We start from the raw sequence: 16,051 nt of genomic DNA, 5'->3' as shown, positions 1-16,051 counted from the left end.
CAGGCACCATCCACCTTGTTTTTTGAGACAGGGCCTCTGCCTGGTGTGAGTTTTCACCTGATTAGGTGAGGTTGGCAGGTAAGAGAGTCTCGGGATCCACCCATCTCCATTTCCCCAGAGCCAAGATGACAAGCACGCGCCACGGTGACCAGCTTTCTCATGTGGGTTCTGGACTCAGGTCCTCATGCTAGTGTGATATATGGTTGTTTGAAAAAAAAACAATGCTCCCCATAGGGAGTGACACTATTAAGGGGTACGGCTTTGTGGCTGAGCAGGTATGGCCTTATTGGAGGAGGTGTGTCACTGTGGGGCGGGCTTTGAGGTCTCTTATGCTCAGGCTGTGCTCAGTGACACAGCTGCTTCCTGTTGCCTGTGGCTCCGGATGTAGAACTCTTAGCTCCTTCTCCAGTACCACGTCTTCCATGCTTCCAGCCAGCATGATAACGGGCTAAACCTCTGAAACTGTAAACCAGCCCCAATTAAATGCTTTCCTTTATAAGTGTTCCCCAAAGGTGTCTCTTCAGAGCCATAGAAAGCCTAAGACATGTGACAACTATTTTACCATGTGAGCTATATTCACCTAACCATAGCTTCCTTTTATTATGACAAAATGGCTCTAATAATCAGACCCTTGGAGGAAAGTTCCCAGGACAAAGCTGTGCTTTCCACCGAACCTTCTGCCAGGCTGATCAACTGCTTAAAACGTCAATGATGGTGAAGAGGCTGGGTTGATGCAGGTCTGGAACTTGAGCTATCTCAAGATGATTGTATATCTTAAATAGCCATCCTGCCAACCTCTGTGTTTGACCTAACAGCCTGTAAGTAACAGGTCAAATCTTTTGGAATACATTAGCTTAACAAAACCCGTGGTCCCATCAACCCAAAGGCTAAGATGTCATCACATAGCATTAAGGCCTATAGCTGAGATTCCCCTCTCTGATGTTTTCTTAATATTCCCCAATGTATTTAAAAAGTGCCTTGATCTCTCTACTTTTTTTTTGTTACCATAAAAGCCTCTTCAAATTCCATCCATGTTGAAATATGGAATTTGAGATAACCTAACCCTGTATTCAGGTCATGGTCATTTCTGTTTGCTTCAGAATAAACTATCTCTTACCTCTATGAGGTGAGATCTGTTTTTTTTGTGTATTGATTTATTTTGCCTCATATCTTCAAAGGCTCCAGTCTTTGCTCAGTTGCTTCTATTACCTGTAGACCTTCGGCTAGGAAACTCATCAGACAGGAGCATGTGTCAAGGAGGCTGCTCCTCATGGCAACCCAGAAGCAAGAGAAAAATGAAAATCGGATATCAGTAGCACCTTCAAAGGCATTTCCCCAATGACACAACTTGATCCTATCATGCTCCACCTCCTAAAAGTTATATTATTACTGTTAGGGCTATAGGCTAGTCACTAAGCCTTAAGCACATGAACCTTTGGGGATATTTAATATCTAAATTCTAACATTTCCCTAGCTTCACCAGGGCATAGTACAGGAATACATATGGAAGCTGTGGTAGGCATGATCGATCCCTAAAGATGTCGACCTCCCAATTCTCAGATCCCATGACTATGTTACATGACAAGGCAAATGGTTTTGTGAGTGAGTAATGACTTAAGGTTGATAACGTGCCGACTGTTTTGCTTAGAAGAGTGTTTAAAGCGCTGTGTATGACCCCAGTGTTATCACAAGGGACCTAAAATGTGTACACAAAAGGCAGGAGATAGAACCACAGAGAAGGCAGTATAAAAAGGCTTCAGCCAGGAAGGTGGAAGAAGGGACCACAGACCAAGGATGCCCCCACTATGTTAGGTGGGAAACCTCCCAAAGCAAGAAAAGGCAGGGGACAGATTCTATCCCAGAGCCTCCAGAAGGAAGGTTAGCCTGCCCACCTCTGTCAAGAAGTGTATTTGTGTTTATCTCAAGCCGGTGTGTTGCTGATACGGTCCTAGAGCGGTAGAGAAGAGTCGCGAGGCTCACTCCCCACACGTCTAAATGGCTGAAGTTATAAATGGAGTCGATTACAATGCTCATTAAACAGGATGTGCTATGTGTGTCTAAGTCAGACTTGTCACTGTGACAAACATCTGACACCAACAGCTTAGGGGAGGAAGTGTTGGTGTAGGAAGCCCAGGGTTTCAGAGAACTCAATCCATCAGTGGGCTGGGCTGCTCTCCTTATGGCAGTCAGGAAATACATGAAGAAAAAAAAGTGGCCTGAATCATCGAGCTTCTTTTTTTCTTTTATTCCATCCAGTCCTTAGTCTAGAGGATGGTGCCGCCAACATTCAGAGTTGGTCTCCCTCCCCTTACTTAATCCTCTAGAATGCCCACATCAACAGATGTGCCCTGCTGATCAGTTAGGCCATACTCAACCCAGTCTAGCTGATAATCAGAACAAGCTGTTACACTAACAATATTTGGGGTCATGAGATTTCTTATTCCTGGGCATTTTCCCACCTGGAACATAGTAGTACAGAGAATAGAGAGTGACCTGGAGCTAGATAGCTCTGTCTGTCTGTCTGTCTGTCTGTCTGTCTGTCTCTCCCTCTTTCTCTCTGTCTCTGTCTCTCTCTCTCCCTTACTCTCCCTCTTCCCTCTTTGATTTGGCTAGATCCCTGTCAATTCTTTCCACTTCCTCTCATTACCAAAGGTCCCTTTTGCATGTGGTTATAACATTCCATCTTGAGATCCACTCCCTTCCATGGCTCAATGGGAACAACTAATTCTCAGAAAGACAAACCCAGACACATGCAGAAAACCAATCTGAACAGGTCTTAGTGTCTTGGTGCCCAGAGTATGTTCTAGATAAAAGGGATACGTGGATTTCACATGGGCAAAAATACCCCTTAGCCCTTTCTACTGTTTCTCCAGTGCACAGGGAGCTAGCAGAGGGTCAATATGGTCATCAGAAGGAGCACCCTTACCCAGGTGTAAGGGTTGTCCTGTTGACCACCTGAGAATGCTGGGGACAGAGAGCTTTATTGCCACATAAAAATACCTGATTTTTCCAAACAACTCTCAAGTAGCATTTCTGTTACCTTTAGCGAAAATCCCACTGAGCCTGAGCCTGGTATTTCATGCCAAGTAGATAGCCTTGTAGTGAGTATCTCTCCCCAAAGTCCTGTGCTGATCCTTCATTCCCCAATACAACGATGTTGAGGGATGGTGGGCCTGCCAAAAGTCATTAGCTTGTATTAGGAACCAATGCCTGTCTTTCAAGACTTGGTTAATTTTCATAGCAATGGGTGAGTGCTCAGCCTAGTCTTCTGGGATTTCATCAGTCACTATACAGTAAGGCTGCCCTTCTACACCTGTCCACCTGTCCTTCTGCCTTTGATCATGACTTAAAGCAGCCAAAGGTCTTACTGGACTCTGAACAGATGTAAGTCACTCCAGGGTATCTCTTTATCCAGAAGCATGAGCCAAAATAAGCTTCCTTATAAGCTATCAAGCATCTGATATTGTTACAGCAACAGAAAGTAGGCTGAAATGAGCCCATAGTTCAAATTCAGGGCTTGGAAACCAAATGGATCATAGCAGAAGGTACTGTAAAGGTCAAGGGTCAGGTTGAATCGTTGGGCATATGGAGAAAGTAGAATTGGCCTGGGCAGTTTCACCATTAGACATGTGACTGTGTAAAGCAGTTGAACCTCCTCTGCGAGGCAGTATCCAAGAATAGGACACATGACTATTTCCGAGGGGTTTTGAGAAAGGTTTCCTACATGTCCCCTATAGTATGATCATATCAGAAAGCCTGTACTCACAGACTAGCCTCTGTCTACTTGTTCTCTGCTCTGGCTTCTCAAGATCCCTGTTTGGGCTGAAGATCTCATCTGAAACTGCCCCTCTCTCTTTCTGAACACAAAGGTCTCCACCCTCTGGGTGCTATTGAGGACATCACAGGACTCAAATGGGTGATGCCAGTTCTAGATAATCTAGGCAGAAATAAGTAGCTGCTGGGTACAGTGAGCAAGAATCCTGAGCATCCATAACCCAACTTGGCCAAGATTGATGATCGTTCCTTGGAGGCATTCTTCCTGCACATGAGAAAGGTGAGGGAGACCTTTTGTTAACTGGATATGTAGGCCCAAGTTTAGGCTGAGTTCTGGAAGATCAACCCCTGAGTCTTATGTAAAAGAGAAAGTTTAGGACACTGACTTGATCAATGTCATTACTGACAATGTTAGTGCACCCCTTCTAGGAGAAAGAATCATCCTCAGGCTCCTGAACCCTGGAGACCTGGCTCTGATGACTTCTCCATCTTCCTTAAGGCTGATGGGATCATGACCTCCTTTTTAGTCTCAGCAGAGCCCGCAGCTCATTCCCTAAAGTCTTCTCTTGCTGTTTGTTCTGCCAGACACTCCCAGAAACAGAAAGAATCGAAAGAAGAATCACAAAGCCTGTAAGTAACCAAACTAGGGTGGACTACACCACCTTACTCTGCACGCCCACCCTGACCAGTGCTCAAGGAAGGTTTGGAAAAATGACAAGAGCTCCAGCTCTGATGAGTTGTTTCTCTGTCAAGACAGAGCAGCAGCGAGGCTTGCTGTAATCCATGGTAGTCTGTACTGTTCATTTGGAGATCTCATTTTCTCCTTGAAACAAGCCTGTGATCGGCTTCAGGCATCCATCCCTTGGGGAGGGTCAAGTGGGGCTCTAAGGGATGCAGATGCTTCTGTCTCCTGTGAGTCCTTAGCCAGGAAGAGAAAAATCACTGATGGTCTGCCATTATCACCAAAGTGAATTCAGAAACAAATTCCATGTATATTGGCTTCACCAGCCCTGAGGCTAAGAGGCGACTTTGTGGCTCCCAGCAGGGGTATGCACAGAGCTTTCTATCCATCAGAGGTCTCCTTTGCTCTCGCTTCCCAGTGCCAGACTGTTGTCTGAATTACAAAGCTTCCCTGCTGAGGTGCCCTGTTCTCTCTGCCTCTTACAGACTTCATACAGGCATGTGTGTAGCTAGCCTCAGAGGCACAGAGGAACTAGAATATGGCATCCCCACCAGTGTCCTCAGGCCACCGCTGGTCCTGGATGTCACCTGAAGGAACAGTTATGAAGGCTAATGTTTAGGTGCAGGAAATAAAGCAAGTCACCTTTCTTACACAATGGAGGCTGCAGGCTGAAATCATGCCTAAGGCAGGTGTGCCATTTCTGATGAGGAAGGGGAGGTAGGGGGAGGGTAGGAGTCCTCAACAGGCGTATGGGAATGAGGGGCCCAGGCTGGAGGAGGCTGGTTTGTTGAAATATGAGTGGCGGCGGGGCTGCGTCCCCAGCACCCCAGCTGCCTGCTAGCTTATGCCTGAAATAACAACACACAAACTGTATTCATTTAAAGACTGCTTGGCCCATTTCTATCTAGCCTCTTCTAGGCTAATTCTCACATATTAATTTAGCCCATTTCTAATAATGTGTGTAAGCACCCCAAGGTGCTCTTACTGGGAAGATTCTAGCCTACGTCCGTCCTGGGTCGGAGCTGCCTTGGAGAGCAGAGCATGGCATCTCTGCTCCAGAGAGCAGAGCTGTCGAGTCTACCCGGGAGAGCTGAGCATGGCCTCTCTGCTCCAGAGAGCAGAGCTGTCGGGTCTGTCTGAGGAGTCTTATCTCACTTCCTCTCCCTCCTGTTTACTCCTCCCACCTATGTTTTAACCTATCAGGGCAAGCAGTTTCTTTATTGCTTAACCAATGAAATCAACAGGTTGATATATGACACTCCCACATCAGTGGTTGGAGACTGAGCACTGGCATCAGAGGAGTGGATGTGTCTATAGCTTTCTCAGACCTGCTTGTCTTGGTTACCTTTCTATTGCTGTGATAAAATACCATGGCTCAGGTAACTTAGAGAAGTAATCATTTAATTGGGGCTTATGGCTCCAGAGAGATAGGAACCCATCCCATTATAGGTGGGGAACATGGCAACAGGCAGGCATGGTGCTGAACTGAGAGCTAAACCTCACATCTGGATCAATGAACAGAAAGCAGATAGGGCTGTGGAAATGGCAGGAGGAATTTAAAGCTTCAAAGTTCAACTCTGTGACACACATTCTTCAATAAGGCCACACCTCCTAATCCTTCTCAAATAGTTCCACTAACCAAGAACAAGTATATGAGCATATGAGCTTAAGGGGACCATTTTCATTCAAACTACTATGACCCTTGAATATAGTAATATCCTTTTACCTGTACTTCTGTGTAGGTGGAAGCTGCTAGTTAGTTCCTGGCCACCCAGATGTGAAATAACCACACAGAAACTGTATTAACTAAAACACTGCTTGGCCAATCACTTAAGCGTATTGCTAGCTAGCTCTGTGTCTTCAATTAATCCATTTCTATTATTTTGTGTATTGCCACATGGTTGTAACCTACCAGTAAGGTTCCATCTGGCATCTGTCTCCTGCGGTAGCTACATGGCTTCTCATTGATTTCACCTACTCTGTCCTCCTCTATCTGCTTGGAACTCCTGCCTTGCCCTATTCTGCACCGCAATAAGCCCAAAGCAGCTTTTTTACTAACCAATGGTCTTCACAGCATACAGAGGGGAATCCCACATCACTTCTACTTTTTGTTTACAGTAGACCATAGTCTAAGAATATTAAATGGAAGATCCCAGAAATAACGTACAAATTTAGCATTTCATAACATTCTATGAACTACAGTATGAAATCTCTTGTTGCTTTCTCTGTTTTACCTGGATTGTGAACCATGCATTTGTCCATAGTCTCCATGGAGTATATGTTACCTGCCTATTCATCATCTAGAAGCATTATTTTGCTATCAGATTTACTGACATGGTATCACAGTACTTGTGCAATGGTCTGACCTAATAATAACCCCGAAGAACAAGAGTGCTGATTTCTGTTATCCAGATACACAAAGAAAACTTTAAAAGTGCTTTAGGTTAAATGTTAAGTTAATAAGAAATTTTGAGAGAGACCATATATATTTACACAACTTATATTACAATATATTGTTATAATTGTTCTTCTTGTTTATTTGTTTGTTTTGGGACACGGTTTGTTTGTGTAGCCTTGTCTGTCCTGGAACTTGTTCTATAGACCAGGCTGGCTTTGAACTCACAGAGATCTGCCTGCCAGAGACCTTCTGAGTGCTGGGATTAAGGCAGGAAACACACTACCTGGTTGTTCTTATTAATAATTATAGTTAATCTCTTACAGTGCCAAATGTATGAATTGAAGTTTGTGATATGTATGCATGTGTGTACATGAAAAAACACAGCACACCTAGGATCCTCTTCCACCCATAGTTTAGAAACCCAGCAGGGGGCCTTGGAGCTCACAGCCCTGTTTCAGAGGCAGTCTCTTTACCATGTTTCAGCAATGCTATGGGCAGAGTTTTGTTAAATAGTGAGGGGATAATTTTATCTTTGACAGAAATTAACTGTCTTGTTTTACGTTATACACACTCAGCTGCAGTTTTGTCATTTGAACAAAAACAAACTCTCTATGAAGCCACGTCCATCTGTCTGCTCAGCATCCTGATACCCATGGGACCTCCGAAGGAAGTGGTCTCATCCAGAAGGCAGTTTGCTTTAGTTTCTCTTTTCTTTTAAGATGCTATGTGATTTTGGGGGAGGGTCCTCAGCCTCCAGGCCAGCCCCCAGGGCACTAATGTGTAAAATAACTGAGCCCTGACATAGAACAGTTCTCTTTGTTTTCTATGTTATCTGATCCCTTATAATAGGTTGTTAACATCACAAATACCACTGCAGGATGGCTTACCTACAGCCTTCACCTTGTCTCACAGTTCTGAGGTATGAGGCAGTTCAGCATGTGTGTATGATTCCTTTCTCTGGCCTCTTTTCCAGCTTACGGATAACACTCTCTTGGAGTCTCCGGGTTTCCTCACACTGTGTGCATTGTCTTCTACCCTATTTGAAAAGGAAACCCCCAGTACTAGTCCCACCCTAATGACTTCATTTTAGCATGACTGCTTTTGTGCATGTGTGTATATGTGCATGTGAGCATGTGCATATGTGCTCTTGTTGCAGGTACACATGTGTGTGCATGTGGAGACCATAGGGCAATGAAGGGTGTTGTTACTCAGGTCTCATTCACTGTGTTTTCTGAGACAGAGTCTCTCATTGACCTGAAATTCTCCAAAATAGGATGGGCAGACTGGCCAGTGAGACCCAGGGATCCACCTGTCTTCACCTCTCTAGTGATGGAATTATAAGCACAGTCATCAACACCCAGCTTCCCCCTTCTCCCCACGGTTTCTGGGGATTGAATTTGGGTCTGAGCTATCAACTGAGCTATCTGCCCCATGCCTAATTGTCTCTTCATCAGCACTATTAGCATGGTCACGTTCTGAAGTATTAGAATTGGGATTACGATGTCAACAGCAGACCTGTAGGGGAGATACATGGTGGCCTGTGACACCCTGATTGTTCTCTGTGTGTAGTCAGGCAAACCCTAGCCGTGTGAAAGAAGGGAGGGGCTCCTCCCAGGACTATAAACCCTCCAGGTTCTGCAGTCCCACCTGCAGACTGCTGGGCTGGCTGTTGGGCTAGTCACCTGGGAGACTGCCCCAGGTGGGTACCCTTGTATGAGAGAACTATGGATTGGAGCTGAGAGCCTGCAAGGGGAAAGCAGCTGTAAGTCTCCGGGGCTTGCCCTTCATTGCAGCTGATCCAGCCCAGAAACACTGAGGGGTGCATGCCCCGCAGACACAGCATTCCCCCGAGCAGCCTTCACTGCTCGCACTGTAAGCTTAGCTTAGGCAGGCCTCTCGACGCAGTCAAACCTGCCTCCTTGTCTCTCACACCAGCAAGCCGCAAGGCTCTTATTGAGAATCAGCCAGAAGTGACAGATGGACAGAAGCCAAGTGGCCCTTGCCCTCACATAGCATGCCAGGCTTCCCTGACATGGTCTGGGAGTGAGCTGTAGTGGCAGGTGGCACAGGAACCTTCTTCAAAGGCAGCCCCGGGGCCTGGGCATGTGGCCAAGGCTGCAGCTTCATCCTGCACCTGCATCCACCTGATTTCTGAGCTTCACAGAGCTGCAGTTTGTGAGATTACAATTCCTTCTTCCTTCCATCTGGCAGCATGGGGTTAGGGGGCAGGGAGCAGAGGAAGGGGAGGGGGAATTCAGGGCTCCTGATTGGTTCTTGGGTCTACAGTGGAGATGCTAATTCCTTTTTCTCCAGCTCCCATGGCTCCTGAAAGGGACAGAAGAAGTGGAAAGAGAACAGCAAGAGGCAGAGAAACACAAGAGGAAGTGATGGTGACAGTGGGAGGGACCCAGTGCTCCCGAAATCACTGTGATTGCCTCGTGTTGTTTCAGGGCTGCTGCTCTCTGGCTTTGCACCTTGGGGGTGAAGGGGACAAAGGGATCTAGGCAGTTCCAGCAGTGACACACTCCGTGCCTTGGATCTGGGTTCCAGCACGGGTTCTCTCTCTTTTTTTTTTTTTTTTTTTCTGTTGATAACACAGCCACACAGACTGTTATAAAGGCAAGAGGCTTATTTTGTCTGATGATTCAAAGGCCAAAGGACCTTACACAGTGACGGCCTTCTCGATGATAGTGCCCTGTGACCAGACACCACATGGGGAGAGACAGTGTGATGGAGGGAATTGACCAGACTGCATAGCAGCCCCACATGGCCCATCAATCCCAAGAATGATTAGTTCACTCATGAGGACTGTTTTCTAATCACCTCTTAATGGCCTCACCTGATCCTGGCTCTTGATATGTCATAATGGGAATTAGGCTTCATGTCCGTTTTGGAGGAGACAAACCACACTGGAGCCCTAGTACAGACCCTGAATAGAGACTGGACATGGACAGAGAGCTTTCAGCAGAAGCCAGTGAGGTGTAGGAAAGGACATGGGGCACCCGACGTGTGCTGCGTGAGGCTAGAGCCTGACTCTGCAGACTCCAGGAGGCTTGGTGGCACCCCAGGGTTTGGCTCACCTCAAGACAAGGGATGCATGCTCTCCCACTCTGGCAGGGTGGCTGTGATCCCCAGGGGGAGCGGTGTGAGCTCTCAAGGCTCCAGGTGCTAAGCCGTGCAAAGGCAGCTTCCTATCCCAGGACAGACAGAGTTCCCCGAGTGTGACAATGACAGGGATAAGACACTGAGGTGGCATGGAGGTTGTTTTAAGGTGAGGGCTCAGAGGTACAGGAGCTGTGGGTCAGCCTCTCCCCCGAGGTTCTCTTTTCTGTCCAGGGTGGTGCCTCTGGAACTCGGTTGTTGCTGTTCTTGAGATGTGGCTATTCCCCAATGACTTCATGTGGTGGAAGCTTGGTCCCCATGTGACAATGTGAGACCTGGTGGGACCTTCAAGGTGTGTTAACTGGGTCATTCAGAGTCAATGTTCTGCTCTTGAAACAGATTGAGGCAGTTCTCATGGGACCCTAAGTTTATCCTCTAATGAGTGTTGGCTTAAAGGGAACAAGACCAACAACCCCTTCTCTCTGCCTTTCTGTCTGTCTGTCTTGCCTTATGATCTTTTCTCTTCCTCTTTATTGCATGTTCTCCCCCAAATCATCTATCATGAAGTGACATGGTCAAGGCCTTTCATCAGAACCAGTGTCATGTGGGACCTTCCATTTCTAAAACTAATAGCTAGTTAAAATGCTTTTTCCCTCCTACAGTAGCCAGCTTCAAGCATTTTGGTTTAGTAATGCCATAATTCCTCTCTCAGGACATCTCCAGACAGAAAAGATTTTTTTTTTAATACCTTGACCTTCCAAGAAACTTGGGTAACCAAGCCTTCATCTATCCTACTGAAATCCTAACCCACTTCCTTTTCATCTCAGTGATCTATGAGCTCCCATTCCAGCTCTTCAAACTCCACACTGCATGTGAACAAAACTCGTTCCCCTTGTGTTCATCCATCTATGGCCAATTAATTCACGGCGGCATTTCATCCCATTGCTGGAACCTAGGCGGACCAAAGTTTCCCTGCAGATAGAGTATTAGAAGGACATAGATGACAAAGTAGGAGTTCTGGGCGTGGTGAAAGGGACCCAAGGGGTCAGTGCAGTACGGACCGTGTTGAAGGGTGTACAGAATTATATCACAGATACGTGAGAGCCCGTGGTGTACTGCTCAGTGCCTGATGCTGACGGGAGCAGGCAGCAGAGGCACCTGCGGCACTCTTCCCACAGATGGGAAGAAGAAACAGGTGGGAGTGAGGGGCAGGGGCGCTCAGAGGGGCTGGCTGTGCAAAGACCTGGGGTGGGAAGGGGTGTGGGCGGCTTTGGGGTGTTATGAACCTGAACCTCCTCTCAAGAGAAGAGGATGAGAGAGCACTCAGGGACCAGTGGGATTGCAACATCATCACCAGGCATCACCAGGGGGAGGAAGGGCTGGGGCTCATACGGGAGTAAAGGCAGCCTTGCCAAGGCTTTAAGCTGGGCAGATCCAAGAACACCGAAAAACAAACGAAAGAAGTTCTCTCAGGGATCAAAGGAAGCAATTTCGGAGCTGGCAGAGTAGCAGAGGACTGGGGAGGAGGGGTGCCATATAGTCCAAGTTACTAAGAGCCCCACTTACTCTCCTTTTGATACAGCTAGGAGTGAGAAGAGACAGAGCAAGGGCCAGGGATAAGGGACCACCTCCCGCCATGGTCCCTGTCCAGAGTGGCCGTTCAGGTCTTATCCCAGAGCCGGTGCTGAAGGACCGTGGTCTCCTCAGCCCTCCCTCCGCCTGAGTTAGTTTGCTGAGGTTTGACATCTGTCAATGCTTTTCAAGTCCTCCATCTGGCTTCACATCTGGGCTCTTTTTTCCTCGGCCTGGTTGTGTGTCCTTCCTCCCCGTGCTCTGCCTCTGAGCTCTTGAGCAGGGTTCTGCAGAGGCTTCTGCATCCGTTTGGAGGATAGTCTTATTGAACATGTTCTTACAGCTGTGAAGAGCTGGCATGTGGGAGGCCCAAACACGGGGCAGCAGGATGCCTTAGCCCTTGGCATTTGAGAAAACTGCAGAAGCAAAGCCACTCTGCAGCCTTCTCCCATCCTTCTTCTTGGAAGCTGGTCATGAAAGGATTGTCAGCTCTTTACTGGGAGGTGAGTCTTAATATTCCTTCTGAAGAGTCAACCTCTCTTTGCAACCCTCAGGAAAGGGTCTCCAACACGGAAGAAGCAGAGACACAGAGTACTCGGCCAAACAGACCTTGATGAGTCCTCTTTAAAACCACTAAATTATAGCCCCCCCCTTTTTAAGTCACGAGTCTTCATATCATGATTGTCATAGGACACTCTGCTTTCCCTGCCGCTTTAGGTCTTGACTCTTGAAACAATATTAAGAAGCTGTGATTTTTCTCCTTTTACTCTGTCTAATGCCTCAGCTGTGAGTCTAACCAGGGTGAGGAAGCATCTCTTCTCTCCTGCAGATGCACCTTGACAGCAGGTGTGTGTGTGTGTGTGTGTGTGTGTGTGTGTGTGTGTGTGTTGAAGAAACAAAAGCTCTGGGAAGCTTGTGGGTACTATGGAGCTAGCCAGGCAATGCTTTTTTTTTTTTTTTTTTTTTTAAATTTAATCTGGTCCTATGGCTGTGAGAAAAGGCCTATAAGGCAAGTTCATGATCTGGAAGTCTTCCAGGACATCTACACGCTCACACTCATGTATGTGAACATACCTGTATGCTCACATTGACATTTTTGCATGCCTTCCATGCCCGGGCATGTGTTGACATGCACAGACTCTCTGCCTTCTCACCAGATGTTGTACTGAATCAGTGCCAAGGTGCAACCCGGTCACCTGCCTTTCAGAGCCTTTGGAGTCCCAAGGAGATTGCTAGTCACTGAGTAGGGAAGGTGGACCTCACAGTTCTGGCCACAAGCCTAGTGACTGCTCCAGTGACCCAGTAGGAAGCCTGCTGACCTTTGAGAATGAGGCCTTTGCCCAGTATTGAACACTGTTCACCTGCTTCCGACATTACCTCCTGTCAATTAAGTCTTGAATGACCAGGCATATTTGCATAATGGCTCACTCCTCCCTCCCACTTACTCTAATTGATGGCTGTGGAATTCTGTTTCCCCTCCTCTTTGTCTACAGCAGTACTCTGTAACTATGGGCTTTCGTTCCCACCAGGGGAAGCTTGGGGAAATGCAGGAACTCACACCTACCCTGTCCTCACTTCGGAATTCTGCAGGGCAGCCAGAAGCTCCATTCTTCCTTTATATAAAATTGGGGTTCAGTCAGGGCTTCACCAGTGACTGCCTGTGGGGAGTGAGGGACAGAGCAGGTGCAAGACTGAGGAGGAGGGACAGCCCTAGCCCCAGTGTCTGGCTGTGTGTGTGTGTGTGTGTGTGTGTGTGTGTGTGTGTACGTATGCACCCAGGAAGTGTAGGTAGCCTAGCTCAGACACTGGTGCCCCCTGGAGGGAGAAACAGTTAGGAGATGTAGAGATGAAGGAGCCTTCTGGGTACCAATTCTTGAAAGCACATGCACCTTCCAAGTGTTCTCTGTGGACCACAGCCCTCTTGGTCCTGCTCATGCACAGGGGTCCTTGCTTAGTTCTCCTAGAGACGCACAGGCAGGACAGGTGGGGAAGGCTTCTCTTCTCCGAGTGTACAGGTGGTAGGTAAGAGGCATCAAGGCATAACCAGTCAGAACCGGAACTTTCAGCTAGCCTGCCACTTCTTCTTTCTGCAAGGTGCACTCAGGTCAACTCCTGGCCTCACAAACTTGTCAACAGGAGCAGTGACCTCTTCTAGTTCACCTTGCATATGAGGCCACAGGAACATGGAAGCAAAAGTTGTCTGTTCAAGGCTCCACTCTGGTTCGAAGGAAAGTTTTAAAGCAGGCTAAAAGATACCCTGAAAGATACCCACCTCTGGGGGTAGGTGTTAGAGGCCTCCAACTGTGTTTGCTATAAACACACACACGCACGCACACACACGTACATGCACACACAAACACGTGTTTTGAATGGTGCCTTGAGTATCATCAGTGTTCACTTAATGCTAGACTCTGTTGGTGTCACTCTGGAGCAACCGCTAGGGCTGGGGAAGGGTGGCATCTGTCCATGGTTAATCCAAGACTCTTCCCCTGTAGGCAGAGCAAGGAGACACAAAAAGCAGGAATCAGGAATCTAGACTTCAGTAAAATTCCTCCAGGTAAAAGCTAGGCTGGTCTGTAGACCTTGGCCAGTGCATGGCCTGTGCCTCCCTCTGCTGGCCATAAGTGGAACTGGCCATTGTTGGTCCTTTTCGCCTTTTTGCATGGGGTGTAAGGAGCACTAGGAGCTGGGCACTTCTTTCTAGTCTGTTCTTGGAGGAGGTTTGTCATTTTAAAATTCCTGGTCACCCCATGTTTCTGTTTGCTGGTCCTTCTGTCCTCAGGGACCAGCCATGACAAAGCTTCCTGCCTGTAGGTCAGTTCGTGCCTGACCGTGCAGGTCAACATCACACCTGAGGCTTCCTTTTTAGAATTTTCAGCCTTGGTCCCTTGGGAAGAGACATGATGGGCTCTGTCTGAGTGACCACATGATTTGGGAGTTGGTTTCAGACCTAGGGCAGCACTAATTGAACACTTATGATACGCGAGTCTCCTTTCAAAATACATGCTGTGTGTGTGTGTGTGTGTGTGTGTGTGTGTGTGTGTGTGTGTACAGCAAACTTAGTAGGGCAATAATGAAGTTGGGCCCCAAAGTAATGTCCAAAGTTCAGCCTTTGATGTGCTGAGCTGCAAGGAGGCTCTTAGGTCTTAGAGTCGGGGTCTCCTATCTTCTTCACCCTTCCTCTGCCACCTCTTTATTCTCTCTCTCGATAGGCACAGAGACAGACTTTCTTGTATGACTCACATAAGAACCTTGAAAAGAAATGCAGCTATCTTTTTTGGGGGGGGCAAGATGTCATTCTATATTTATTTATTTATTTTTGCTTTTCTTTTCTTTTCTTTTTTCCGTTTATTTATTTATTAAAGATTTCTGTCTCTTCCCCGCAGCCACCTCCCATTTCCCTCCTCCTCCCCCAATCAAGTCCCCCTCCCTCGTCAGCCCAAAGAGCTATCAGGGTTCCCTGTCCTGTGGGAAGTCCAAGGACCACCCACCTCCATCCAGGTCTAGTAAGGTGAGCATCTAAACTGCCTAGGCTCCCACAAAGCCAGTATGTGCAGTAGGATCATGTATACATATTAGAGTACTACTCAGCAGTAAAAAACAAGGACTTCTTGAATTTTGCATACAAATGGATGGAAATAGAAAACACTATCCTGAGTGAGGTAAGCCAGACCCAAAAAGAGGAACATGGGATGTAGTCACTCATATTTGGTTTCTAGCCATAAACAAAGGACATTGAGCCTATAATTAGTGATCCTAGAGAAGCTAAATAAGGATAACCCAAAGAAATGCAGCTATCTTAAACTCTTCCTAGGAATCTTTTATCAAACACAGGGAAGATTCCAGAGAACCAGAAGTTGTCCCTCACTCCCAGTGTACTGCTTCATTTTGTGGTCAACTTGACACAAGCTAGAGTCATCAGAGTGGAGGAAATGCCTCCACGAGATCCAGATGTAAGGCATTTTCTTTTTCTCCATTAGTGATCAATGCGAGAGAGCCTAGCCCATGATGGGTGGTGCCATCCTTGTGCTGGTGGATCCTGAGTTCTATAAGAAAGCAGACTGAACAAGTCAGAGCAAGCAAGCCTCCTCCTCCGTGAGCAGCTTCTCTCCGTGGCCTCTGCATCAACTCCTGCCTCCAGGTTCCAGTCTTGCTTGAGTTCCTGCCCTGACTTCCTCCAAGCCAAATAAACCCTTCTCCCCCCCCCCCCAACTTGCATTTTGGTCATGGTGTTTCTTTACAGCAAGAGAAGCCCTACTAAGACACACAGGCAGATATTCCAACTATTCTTCAAGATAAACCTTGAGTGCAAACCCGAGACCCTCCATCTATGCCAAAGGTCAACTTTTGTTCACGTCATAGGTGAGGGTGAGTCAAGAGGCACCACCGTCTGTCTATTGGCAGTTAACGGTTGGTGGGGAGGGGGAGACATTTTCTTCAGTGCTGTAGCCCCTGACTAATGACCCATGCTCCAGTAAACATCCCACCCCACCTCCTTACCATGTTCATGTAAGCAACCTTAA

General features: G+C 47.2%; 1 protein-coding gene across 4 annotated transcripts in view; it reads right to left on the bottom strand.

Annotated features, from left to right (window-relative positions):
* Positions 1-16,051, bottom strand: part of Kcnip1 (potassium voltage-gated channel interacting protein 1) — a 375,343-nt gene that overhangs the window by 271,853 nt on the left and 87,439 nt on the right. The window lies entirely within an intron of this gene.

Source organism: Alexandromys fortis, unplaced genomic scaffold (assembly GCF_014885135.2).
Source record: "Alexandromys fortis isolate MF-2015 unplaced genomic scaffold, M_Fortis_MF-2015_v1.1 scaffold_11, whole genome shotgun sequence".
Lineage (NCBI taxonomy): Eukaryota > Metazoa > Chordata > Mammalia > Rodentia > Cricetidae > Alexandromys > Alexandromys fortis.
Note: the sequence above shows the minus strand (reverse complement) of the source record. Positions and strands in the feature narration are given on the sequence as shown.